At 39.6% G+C, this 12,954-nt stretch overlaps 1 protein-coding gene across 7 annotated transcripts in view; it reads right to left on the reverse strand.

The window, feature by feature from the left end:
- The window catches only part of PHACTR1 (phosphatase and actin regulator 1), a 458,960-nt gene that overhangs the window by 421,808 nt on the left and 24,198 nt on the right, over positions 1-12,954 (reverse strand). The window lies entirely within an intron of this gene.

Raw genomic sequence — 12,954 nt, forward strand, 5'->3', positions numbered from 1 at the left:
GGCCAGAGCAGCGTGCGCTTCGCTCCCACCCAAACCCGGCGTCCCCCTAGCATTGTGCCTGAGGGCAACTGCCCCCTCCGCCCTGTTTGCTAGGATTCCCCTTCAGGCCAGAATCCTCTCCTGCACCCTTCTGGACTCTGCATCCCAAGCCTCTGCCCCAAATCACAATTCCCTCCTTCACCTAAACTCCTGCTCAGACCCCACACCTTTTCCTAAACCCCATTTCCCTACTGCAAGCTACCTTCTGTACCCAACCTCTATCCCAGACCCCACACCTCCTCAGTAGAAATGCAGCCCTTGCTCACTTGCCAAAATCTTGGATTGCCCCCCCCATTAAAAATGATTGCCCACCCCTGCTCTAGATCTTGCAGTGAAGCTTTAACCGTGTGAAAATGATTACTCGTATAAAAACTACAATGGCAGAACAACAGCACATACAGTTTGAGGCAGCAGATAGAAAGTGCTGTAACTACTTAGGTTTCGATTCTGCCACCCTTACTAGTGTGAAATAATACCTTACCCTGTGATTAGCCTCACTGACTTCAGTGGAACCGCATATGGAGAAAGGTGTTGCTCAATATAAGTAAGGGTAGAAAAATCTGGCCCTTATCTTCCTGTTTTTATTTTTTTCAGAGTGTATTAAGTGGTAATGACTAGGGTTTGGAAGTTAATATTTTTGCTACTATAGCAGGCTCTTAGTGCCACATAATGCATTCCCTCTTCATCATTATTACTTTAAAGTAAAAACTGTTGAAATTCTGACCTCCAAATTCATAAGGAAAAATAATTTTGGAAGTACATAACGTTTGGAGCTTGCAATGTTTGAAAGCATTACTTGAACAGTGAAGAAGATTACTAAAAAACAAATTATTTTTCTCATAGTCAAAGCTATAGGCTTCCCACTGCAACGTCTTAGGGGGAAAAACAGAGTCTGACTTCAAATCCATTTAAAATCACAGTCTCAGTGTCTGACGGTTCAGAGCCATAACTGTAATCATTCAAGAAGTGGGTTGGAGAAAGGCATTGCTGCCTTTTCCAGTTTTGCTTTCCTACCTTCGCTTTTGCAAGAGCAGCAGCTCAATGCAGAATAGATCCTGATCCAAAGCCCATTGAAATCAATGGGTAGGGTGACCATATTTCCCTATGCTGAATACAGGACATCTGGTAAAATTACTCACACTGAAGCGAGTTCAATGGCAATTAAGCAGAACAATGAAGTACAAACATCAAGTTGACTGAGTCCCTGTGCTGTCTGGAAATGGGGGTAGGGTGGCCAAGACCTGGCACACACCAGGGAGTGCACTCATAGACCAATGGGGGAGTGGTGATCCAGGCACATGGCAGCTTTGCCCTACCACCAAGCTCTTATTCCCATCCACATCATCAGTCACTAGATTCCCCCCTTCCCTCCACACACATACTCACTGCTGGTAGGTAAGCAAATGGTGAGCCAGGATCCAACCAGCAGTAGGACCCATCAGTACTGATGGGAGAGGAGAGACAGAAAATATGGGACAATTGGCCTTCCTAGAGACACCTGCAGGGACATATGGGACTGTCCCTTTAAAATGGGACATCTGATCTAGGGATGCTCAATATCGGTTAATTGAATAGTTGAGTAACCTTATGAATTCTTATCAGTTACTTGACTATTCTGTATCAGACGCAGCTGCGTGCGGTGCCAGGCGGGAGCTGGTTCGCAAGGGGAGCCAGTTTTAAAACTAGCTTCCCTCACAGACTGGCTGACTGTCGCCCCACGCTGATGCCTCTGACACAGAGGGATGGCAGCAGCCGCTGTCCAGGGGGCGCGGTCTGAGCTTCCAGACCCAATGTGAACTGGAACTGAGCCGGGCTGCCTGCCCACCTGGCTCTTAATACACTTTAAATGCAGAGCTGCAGCGGGGGTAGGTCCCAGATCTGTCTCAAGCCAGAACTGAGCCGATTTGCTGGCCAGCCTGCTAAAAAAATTTACTAGTGATTGTAGTCTATAGCATTAACCTATAAGCTTTTGCTTACAGGTTAATCAGTTAATCAACGACACTATTACAGGCCTAATCTGATCACCTTAACAAAGGAGGGTCCCACATAGCAAAATACTTGAGTGAGAATTTAGCTTGAGCCATGTGAGTAGCCTCACTGAAATCAATGGGACTACTCACATGCTTAAAGGTAGGCGTCTGCTGAAGTATCATGCAGAAGTAGGACCTGGATGCTTTTCTATTGACTGGAAAGGGCTTTTAATTAAGCTCTAAATGATGAATGTAAGCTATGCTATTTTCCCAATTCCATACAATGAGGGAAACGGCAGATCCATCACACGGGGACAAATCAGTCACCTTCATCTCTTGCAGATATCAAGGCATATTGTGGATTTTAAACTAGACAGCACTTCAGTTCTTCAATGAAACTGGATCGCCTGTTACAGTCACATCCATCTGCCCACATGCAAAAAGTCCCAGCATTTCAGAAATCTTGAATATGTGAAGAAATCCCCCACCCCACAGCCCAGCTCACAAAGTGACAGTATCCAGGACTTCCATCACAAATATGTAGCCTTAAATATGACATTTTATGCCTCCAAACTTCAAAGAAAATGCTAAATATAGATCATATGTGCTTGAGATTAATATTACCAAATAATTACATCTGCCTCCTGATGTGTGTCTTATGCCATTCTCTGAAGTACCTGGTTCTAGTCACAATCAGAAACAGGATACTGAACTCGATGGACTGCTTGTCCAATCCAAGAGGGTAATTCTTATGTAATAAGGGAATTTTAAAGTGTTTTATTTTAATGTAACCCACCAATTTCTACTAATCCATTCATTTATTAGCATGCACATGAGGAGAAACAGTGGAGGTTTCTCCCTCCTGCTATGCTGAATGTATGCAGGCATAATAGTGAATAGAGGCCATAAAACCCCTCATTAGCCAAGGAAAATCTCTCCCAATACAGATATTGCACAAATCAGCCACAGGCTGCCGTGACAAGGTTTGTCAGGGTACACTGGGGTATAGCCAGATCAGGAGAGGGTTGTGTGGTGGAGGAGGGCAGGCCCCTCCTCCCTGCCCCGCACATGCAACTTCTCAGAGGCTGAGAACCATGGAACAGCCCATAAGCAGACCAGAAGGGGGGTGGGAATAAAAATTGAAGCAAGAACCTCTCCTAGAGCAGCCCACCATCAGGCAATCACAAAGGAATCTCTAATCTGGTTTTAGGAATTTTAATAAAATATTGATTAAGTGTCATGAAAAATTTGTTAACTGCCCCCCCCCCCCACACCTTGCAAAAATGGGTATATTTCAAACCCTGCAAAATGAATGTTTAAAAATGTTCAATACATTGTTTTCCGATTTTTCCACTAGATTTAGTTTTCAACCATATGTTACATCAGTGGTGGGAAAAAGGGCCTCCGTGGGTTGGATCCAGCCTGCGGAGGTCCTGCTGCTCCCCCAACCCCAGGGCAATCAGGGCCTAAGGACAGGGGAATGCTCGATGCTTAGAGTCAACTCTGGCGGTTGACTCTAAGTCCCGCATGCCGGAGGGCAGGGAGCAAGAGACTTTGTGCTTGCAAAAGCCACTCATTTGCAAATCTTTTCTGAAACTGAATTATAATATAGAAGATTCTCTAGGGCTGATATCCTCTGTGAAGTTGAATTTCTTATGCAACTAAAGCCCAGATTCAGAAAGCACCAAGACACGTTTTTAAGTGCTATCTTGAAGAGGGTGAGACTTAAATACACTCTTAAATCTTTCCTGAACTGGGGCTTGAAGTTGCAGTAGTGAGACAAAGGTAGAAATGTCTGGGAAATCAGCATAGTAGTTTTTATGGTTCAGCATATATTTTTCCCTGGCTAGCTATAACAATGTAATAGAATATATATTTATCACTTAATGGTGATTTATTGGAATGATGTTATCTTTACAGCAATATTGACCAGCATAATCATCATATGAAAGTTGTTGCAAAATACATTTCACTATCTTCCTCTAAGGGGATTTAAAATATGTTGCAGCAGTTCTTTCCGTGAGATAAATTAATTAAATATATGCATATAGGTTCATTTGATATCAGTGAACCTTAAATTCCGTCCATCCCTTTGAAGGTTTATAGGAGATTATTTCTGATGTAGTTTTCAAGTAGAGCTTGAGATGATATTTTTTCAAAGGACGTGAATTACTTATGTAATATCAAGTGGCCTTTTGACATTTGCCTAGTTTAAATGCAATGTCATACAATGAAAATTACTCAGACAAATCAATTCTGAATTTTTTTCTGTTTTCAGATTATACTAAATTTAGTACTAACCTTGTGTTAAATTAAAACTTATCATATCCTTATCTCATTAACAGAACTTCTCTTATGGTGAAAAAAGAGACGAGGAGTCCTGTGGAACCTTATAGACTAACTGAAGTGTAGGAGCATAAGCTTTCGTGGGCAAAGACCCACTTGGTCAGATGCACCTTGCAGCTGACCAAGTGGGTCTCTGCCCACGAAAGCTTATGCTCCTACACTTCAGTTAGTCTATAAGGTGCCACAGGACTCCTCGTCACTTTGCAGATTCAGACTAACACGGATATCCCTCTGATAGGTGAAAAAAGAAACACTTTGCCATTTTTAAAATAGTTTTGACATTTTTATTAAAACTCTGACCAGCTGTATTAGCAGATCATCTGTACTGGACAGGAGGAGTGATGACCAGCATTTGGCGAGTAAGGGGTTAAGCTCAGGTAGCTAGCAATAGTGTAGGCCAGATGGACAGGAGAACCAATCGAGATAGAGGGTTGAAATCTGAATTGGATATAGGATCCTTGCCTGCTTTCTTTGTGTGGGAGAGATAAACCAGGAATTGACAGACACAGGTTAATTTAAACCCAGGCAGGACTACCATGTCTCCAAGGAATTCATGGCATGGGAGAGGACTGAACAAAGAGAAAATTAGAAGTAAGTAAAAGGGAAAAGTGAATCCAGTCATGTTCAGGGTAATTTTCTTTATTTTGTGGTTTGGTTTGAACTGCTCTGTGTGAATCTATGCCTCCCCTCCCTATTGACTACCTTGCATTGTGCCCAGAGACTTTTCTCTGTGTTTTTTTAATTTGTTTTCCTTAATGCTCTGTAACCTCTAGCAAAGAAGTATACTTTATTAAGTATATCTTTTGTTTTGTAATACAAATCACTTTTTTTTAAGGTGATGATTTAATTTTTGTGTCCTGGAAGGTCTGTCTGTGTGTATCTGCACGCCTCTGACTGAGGGGTCAGCTACCAGAGACCACAGCTTGTTTTTCTCTTTTCTTTTTGTAAGCTCTTTTGGGGCCAAAAAAAGCTTCAGGTACCCTTGGTGTTCACCCCTGTTTTTTAGGGATAAAAAACACTTGATAGTGGCAGTGATTCCCCAAAATCTTGGATTATGATTCTGGGAGGAAGTTTTTGTAAGCAGTGTCTGTAGAGGTATGGTTTTGAAGCTCTCTTGCAGGCTCTCATCTTCTACACTCCAAGTGCTAGAGTGGGGAACAGCCCTGACATCATACCTTTCCCATGGGCCAATCATGCCACTCCACTGACAAATTAAAGGAAAATAATGCAGAGTTTCTGAATATGCAACTCAAGCTTTATTCCTCAGATTTGGGCCCATGTGGGATGGGAATATTGAGGATTCAGTTTGCACAGTCCACTAGGTAGAAAGAAAATCTTACATTGCTTTAAAGTCACTTTTCTAGACAGCTTGATATTGCAAGTCTCCATTGGAAACAGCATCTTGCCCTCTTTTAAAAGAATGATCAATGTGGGTACGTCTACACTACATGCCTCTGTCGGCAGAGGCATGTAGATTTGTTTGTTCAGCAAAGGTAAATGAAGCCGCGATTTAAATGATCGCGGCTTCATTTACATTTACATGGCTGCCGCGCTGAGCCGACAAACAGCTGATGAGCTGTTTGTCGGCTCGCCGCTAGTCTGGACGTTCCCCCTGTCGACATCAAAGCCCTTTGTCGGCAGCCCCGTTATTCCTCGTGGAATGAGGTTTACCGGGGCTGCCGACAAAGGGCTTTGATGTCGACAGGGGGAACGTCCAGACTAGCGGCGAGCCGACAAACAGCTGATCAGCTGTTTGTCGGCTCAGTGCGGCAGCCATGTAAATGTAAATGAAGCCGCGATCATTTAAATCGCGGCTTCATTTGCCTTTGCTGATCTGTCTAATCTACATGCCTCTGCCGACAGAGGCATGTAGTCTAGACACAGCCTGTGATATGGACTTTTAAGTGTGGAAGGTTAAGAACAGGGAATTAACTGAAAAAAAGATAGGGGTTACTGCAGGATAGGAAAGGAGCACAGACAACTAACTCAACTAGGAGAAAAGTACTTAGTACCCAAGAGCAGGTTGATTTTAGCTGATAGACAATAATAAATGCTGGTATGGGTGTACATAAATATCTATATAGCTGTACCAAGATGGTACAAAAGTTACATCAAAAAGTTATGACTTAGATAAAACAGTGTGTGTGTAGCCTGATAGCAAGGATTTGACTACTGCGTTACGTGCGGTTTTAAGAGACATGAAATAAAAAATAAAGTCCTCTATAATTCAGCAAGCAGAAAAAAAACTTGTTTGACTCCTGTGCAAACAAATATCTTTCCTCAATCTGTTAATGTTCTTTCTGGGAGAAAGAAATATATCTTATAGGCTATGTCTAGACTTCAAGGCTATTTTGGGATACTGGAGTTATCCCAAAATAGCTACCCTGCATCCAAGAAATGCATATGCTATTTTGAAATAATTTTTGAAATAACGGACGTGCTATTTTGGCATCCCTGTAAACCTTGTTCCACGAAGAATAATGGATGTCTCAAAATAGCATTTTATTTTGAAATTTGGTACCGTGTAGACGTGCCAAATTTCAAAATAGCCTATTTTGAAATAAAATTGAAATAAGATACGCAATTTGCATAGTGCAAATTGCGTGTCTTATTATGATTTTAGAATGAAGTCTAGATGTACCCATAGAGTTTAATATGGGCAATGCCCTGCAAGTTTGTATATTACAGGGTTTGACTATTGGCTGGTATTGACAGCCTCTGAGATAGATAATCTTTGGGTCAAATCTAGAAGTCGTAGCTCTGTCTTCACTCAGGAAATAGCCCATTAACTTGACTGAGATTCTTGCCTAAAAACTGGATCAGAACTGATCACCCACTCCAGGAAATTAACTAACAACAAAAAACCCATCATGAGGGAGTAAAGAAAAATCCCGACATGGTCCCCTTCATGGAGTTTTCTCCAGTAGTTCCTTCGTGGAAGTAGGAATATCATCCTTTGTTGAATATCCTCCCATAGGAACAGGCCAGTGTACAGACTCAAAAGAATAGCCATAGTCATATGCCTCTCCTTGCCTGGGCTTCCCCCACCCCAAATAAAGTCTTTCTCCAGGAATGCCCTAAACAGAGGAGTTATCTAACAATGGGTTTTTAAAGTTTCTGTTCTAATCTAACACCTGAGGTCCCTTTCCTTGTGGGAGGAGTTTGCATGCAGAAGGACTTTCTTCACATACACATTTTCAAGTACATGGTTGGAGCCAAGGTGAGCCCTTCAGAGTCTGGCCCTGTGTTTATAGAGAGCTAGATTAGTTAAGGGTGCTATGGACAGTTGAGTGGTAATGCAGCCTCCCTTTTGTGCAGTGGTGGCCCTTTGCTAGAAAGGATACACGAACTAAGCTGAAACATGAATATTCATTTATGCTGAAGGAAACATCTCATTTGAGACCCAGCTGACACTTTCATGCTTAATCTACTTACTTTAAGACTGTAGCTTCAGTTCAACACAAAGCCTTAAAGGTGATAAAATATTTGTTTTCAATTTGTCTTGTGTCACAGGTGGTTTAGACACAGAAGATAGGTATACATTAAGGGCATTAACACATTTATTAAATGCAAATTATTTTGCTTCATAAGTCTAAGCCATCAGTGAGGAGAGGAGAAAAGAATGCATATCTATGTTTCTATGTAACTTTCTGTCACAATATATCAATTACATTATATTAAACACTTTTCTTTGCTAAGAAGATAATGGATTTACTTCCTAAAGTACAAGTCCTTCTCCCATCATCTATTGTTAATCTTTCTACTTCTTTCTATTGTCTTTATTAAGCGTCTCAATTTATTCTTCACACAATGCACTATATGAGGATATCCTTTCCTAGGTGGGGTGAGTAGTGCACAAGAAGGACATACTTATGAAAGCAACATGTAGTGAGGTGCTCTGTAAAGTGCCATGGCACCAATTCACAACCTAGTTAATCATAAATGACAGTAAGCATGGTTAAGTAAATCAATATATAGAAACAAAATCTGGGGAAATTATGGTGGGAGAGCCATGTAACACCGCTTCAACAGGTGTATCTATTATGTCTATTATGATCTTATTTCCAATCCATTCTGAGCCCTTTAAACCCACACTGGTAACAGATGGTCCCTGCATGCTCCTAAAGTCAATGACACATATCTATATATATAGTACCACTTAGGTGAGTAGACTGCTGAGAGCAAGTTACTGATGTCTAGGGCAACCATAACTGACAAATCAGTTCTTTCACAATAATCCATGCTGTTTTGACAGCATCATGTATCTTAGGTTGCTTGAATCTTGGGTCCTCTTCTTTTTCCCAGACCGTATGTCTTATTTAGAATGTAAAGTAACAGCTACATGCCATAACTGTAATTACATTTAGAGTCCAAATATTTATTCCAATATAACATCTCTTGAACACCTGATACTGCACCCATATCCTATGTCCTGCACCTATATCCTAGGTAGTTCAAACCACAATAACTCAATATCGCTGCTTTCTGTAGATTGTGTCCATGAAACAATATAAAACAGTTCCTTGAAAATATACTATATGAGGTACCATATCATTATACAGTAACTTGTATAGCATTACTACTTTAAAGCAGTAACAATTTTAATATAAAGCACTCCTTGCTATTAATGAGACTATTCCCTATTATCAATGCATGGGGGATTTATATGGGTAACTCTTAGACTTCTGTTAATACATGGGGGATTTACTCTAAGGCCTAATCCAAAGCTAACAGAAGTCAATGGCAAGACTCCTGCTGATCACCATGCCTTTGACACAGGCCCTGAGATTCTAATATTATGATAAAGGAGAATTACAGCAGGGGAAATGAATGTTGAGGTGTCTTCAAGAATTAATCTATAATGTTTATAAGATATTTTAACAAACATGCCTAAGATTCCAAATCTGAACATCTTCACTCACACAAGTCATCTTATGCAAGTGACCTCACTGATGTCAATGAGATTGTTCACATGAGTAAGGACTTCCAGGATTGGGCCCTTATATCCAGCAGTCACACAGGCACTTTTTAAAAGCAACATTCACAGTCCAGTTTGTTCGTGATGCTTTCTCAATCCTAAATATTTCGATTGGCAGAAATATTTGTTACTTTGAGCCTTAGGCTCAGAGTAAAGCAAATCTGAATACTTGTTTGCTTTAGTGTTTTAATTCTATGTTGGATTAGTAATTGTAATGATTTTAAAGTGGTCCAAGCTATTATGATATTCTGTACACAGTAAATCAAACTGATTGATTGAAACAGCTATAAATAACGTGCCACACTATGTCATACAACTATATATAATGCAGTGCTTCTGAAACAAGCTGTTACATTGTTTGAAAATTATTCACAGCATTGCCTATAGAGGCTTCTTTTAGAATACACTAGCACAAACCTTATGGAGTACCCTGATGAACAAGCTTGGTGATAAGACCAAATGAAAATTGTTCATGATTTGATGAACACTCCAGACTGTTTTAAATGTAAGAGATGCACTGTTCAGTACTAGTTAAACTCAGTCTATTCTTTTTTACACCCCAGCATTTCCACTAAACCATCTTTAATAATGTGGAAGCAGAGATCAGTCAGAATGCAGACAGTAGAAGCAATCACTCAGTGGAATTATTCACTTAACTGGGTTCATGAAAGAATCTTGTAGATTATATGGCTCTTTATTACAGGGCCTTAAAATACTGGATGATCGTTTGGGGCCATATGTTCCCATCAGATGAGCACAAGCTGAATATGTATCTGATAAGTTAAAACAAAAAGAGGCAGCATATACCATGCACTGTTTACAAATGCGTAAGCAGCATGCTCCCATCAGAACTGACACTGTAGTAACACAGCAACATGTGATATCTGGAGCTTGTTGAAATGGTGGAGTGGTCAGGAACAAAGCAGAGAAAGTCAGGCCTCAAGAGTCTTGAACATTAGAATACTTCAGGCTGTTATAGAAAAGTCTGCAGAAATGGCAGCACAATTGGGTAATGGAAAAAAGGTGAAAATAGAGGATTTGTAAGCTGACCACATCACTTATACAAGAGATGTCAACAGTGCTGGTCAATATTATTGAGGGAAACAAGTTACAAAGGGTCTATAAAATATGTTCTGTGGGCTCATGTGCTATATGGTGCCAGGGTATGTTTAGACTACATGCCTCTGTCGCCAGAGGCATGTAAATTAGACTACCCGACATAGTTAATGAAGCCGGGATTTAAATATCCCCGGCTTCATTAAAATAAAAATGGCCGCCGCACTGTGCCGGCTCAGCTGATCATCGGCACAGCGCAGTAGTCAAGACGTGGATTGGTCGACAGGGAACGCCTTTGTCAACCGCTCCTGTAAACCTCGTTTCATGAGGCATAAAGGAGCAGTCGACAAAGGCGTTCCCTGTCGACCGATCCATGTCTTGACTGTCACGCTGTGCTGATGATCAGCTGAGCCGGCACAGTGCGGCGGACATTTTTATTTTAAAGAAGCCGGGGATATTTAAATCCCGGCTTCATTGACTATGTCGGGTAGTCTAATTTACATGCCTCTGTCGCCAGAGGCATGTAGTCTAGACATACCACCAGAGACTGAAGGCCATGTGTGAAGGGCCACTAGAGGCTCAGAGGATTACTTAATGCCCCAGCCGACACATAGTCATGTCAAACCTCTGCATTTTCTGTCTATTTCTAGAAAGAAAATTAGGAAAGACAATTATATATGAAAACTGCACTACTATATGCTGTTAGAAGGGAGATCATGGCATGGAATCAGAGTACTCTCTTTTTCAAGAAACAGTACAATGCAATTTTTCACTTCTTGTTCCATCATGATTTTCACACATCTTATTCTGAGTTGACAAAACCCCCATAGACTATTCTGTGTGAACTGCAAAGATCTGGCATAATGGGATAAGTTTTAGACTTTTGGGGCTGAATTTAAGGGTACTTTAGATGGTTTAATCTTGTCCCTAATCTTATTTAAGCACTTAGGCCAGACTGACTGATTTTTCCCCTCTGCCTTCCTCCTCCCTCTTACATTCATACTTAAACACTTACAAAAGGCGTTCTGACCCAGACAGAAGAATTGCCAAAATGCATTAGAAGAGCTGACAAATAGCGGATGCATTTTAAACTAACAAAACAAATAACATTTAAAGATACTTTCCATTTTAAAACATAGCCTAGCTATTTAACAGAACTGGAAATATTTTCTCAGCATCATCCCAAAGCTGTAGAGGACTGAGTTCCCTAATACACACCAAAAGCAGTGTGAGTTATTTGGACCAACTATCTCACAGGACTGAGCACCACATAATTAACATAGTTTCCTTCTGAGAAAATGAACATTCTTCTGACTCTATTAATATAAACATTATTTACAATTTTAACCTTGTTATAATCTATTTGTGTTGCAAACATCACGTCTATTGTTATAAAACAAAGGGGGAAACTATTTCAAACATTCTACCAGTAGGTATATATAGACTTAGTCACAATGAAGTTTTACATAATTTGAATAATGTATCTTATATTAGTTGATTTAAAATCAGTTAATCAAATACCTGTGTTCAACTATTGCAAGTTACATTCAGAAAGTCATATTGTATTATAAATTATGCATAAGAATTCCATCCTTAACTGAAATGGCCTGAGATATATTTGTGTCATCTGTAAAAATGACAACATCAGGTATTTATTGTGTTTATATAATAGATCAACATATGAACAACTAGGTCCCACTCTTGCATTTCTTATGTATTCAATAAGCCAAGCGAAATTAATGAGTTTGGAGTGCATATGGAATACAAGTTATAGCCAAAGTCAATTTAGTTTTCAAGTGCTCTTCCTTGTTTTCTTGCTACATTTACTAGTCATTAAAATGTTGGTGCAGGAACTATCTTCATCTGATTTATTTCATTTAATACATATTAAATTGTAATTTAAAGTAATGTGAATTATTACAATGTCAGTTCCAATGTATACACTACATGCAAATATTTATGTTTATTAAGGTATCCAATAACAGCACTTGAATGAAATCTAGCTGATGGAAAGGAACAACTATTGGAACAATTTACCCTGATGTTATGGTAGATTTTCCTCACTGACCATTTTAAAAATCAAGATTGGTTGTTTTTCTAAATGACCTGTTGTAGGAATTATTTGGGGGAAGTTCTGTTCTCTGTGTGATACAATGGTCTCTTCGGTTCTTGGAATCTGTATATCTATGAAGATATACGCTAAGATCCAAATTCTACCTTCAGATATCTCACCGCAATCCCAATGATTTCAATGGAATTAAATGATTATAGCTAAGGGCAGAATTTTACCCTAAAAGTATTCTGAATATAGAAAACATTCTTGTTAATGGTGACAATATAATTTTAAAGATTTTTAAAGATTTTTGACATGATGTAAAATCTATTTTAAATTAATGTAATTTAAATGTCACAAATGACACTTTGCTGAGATTTATCCATTTTATACACGAAAAGTGTTCTGCAATGAATATTCATTATCAAGACAATATAAAATTTAAATTTGTTTGTTTTTGCCATTAAATTAGAAAAGATTATCATGTTAAAACTATTTTAACTTTTAACCAT

The sequence above is a fragment of the Pelodiscus sinensis genome, chromosome 2, assembly GCF_049634645.1.
Source record: "Pelodiscus sinensis isolate JC-2024 chromosome 2, ASM4963464v1, whole genome shotgun sequence".
In the NCBI taxonomy this organism is placed as follows: Eukaryota; Metazoa; Chordata; order Testudines; family Trionychidae; genus Pelodiscus; species Pelodiscus sinensis.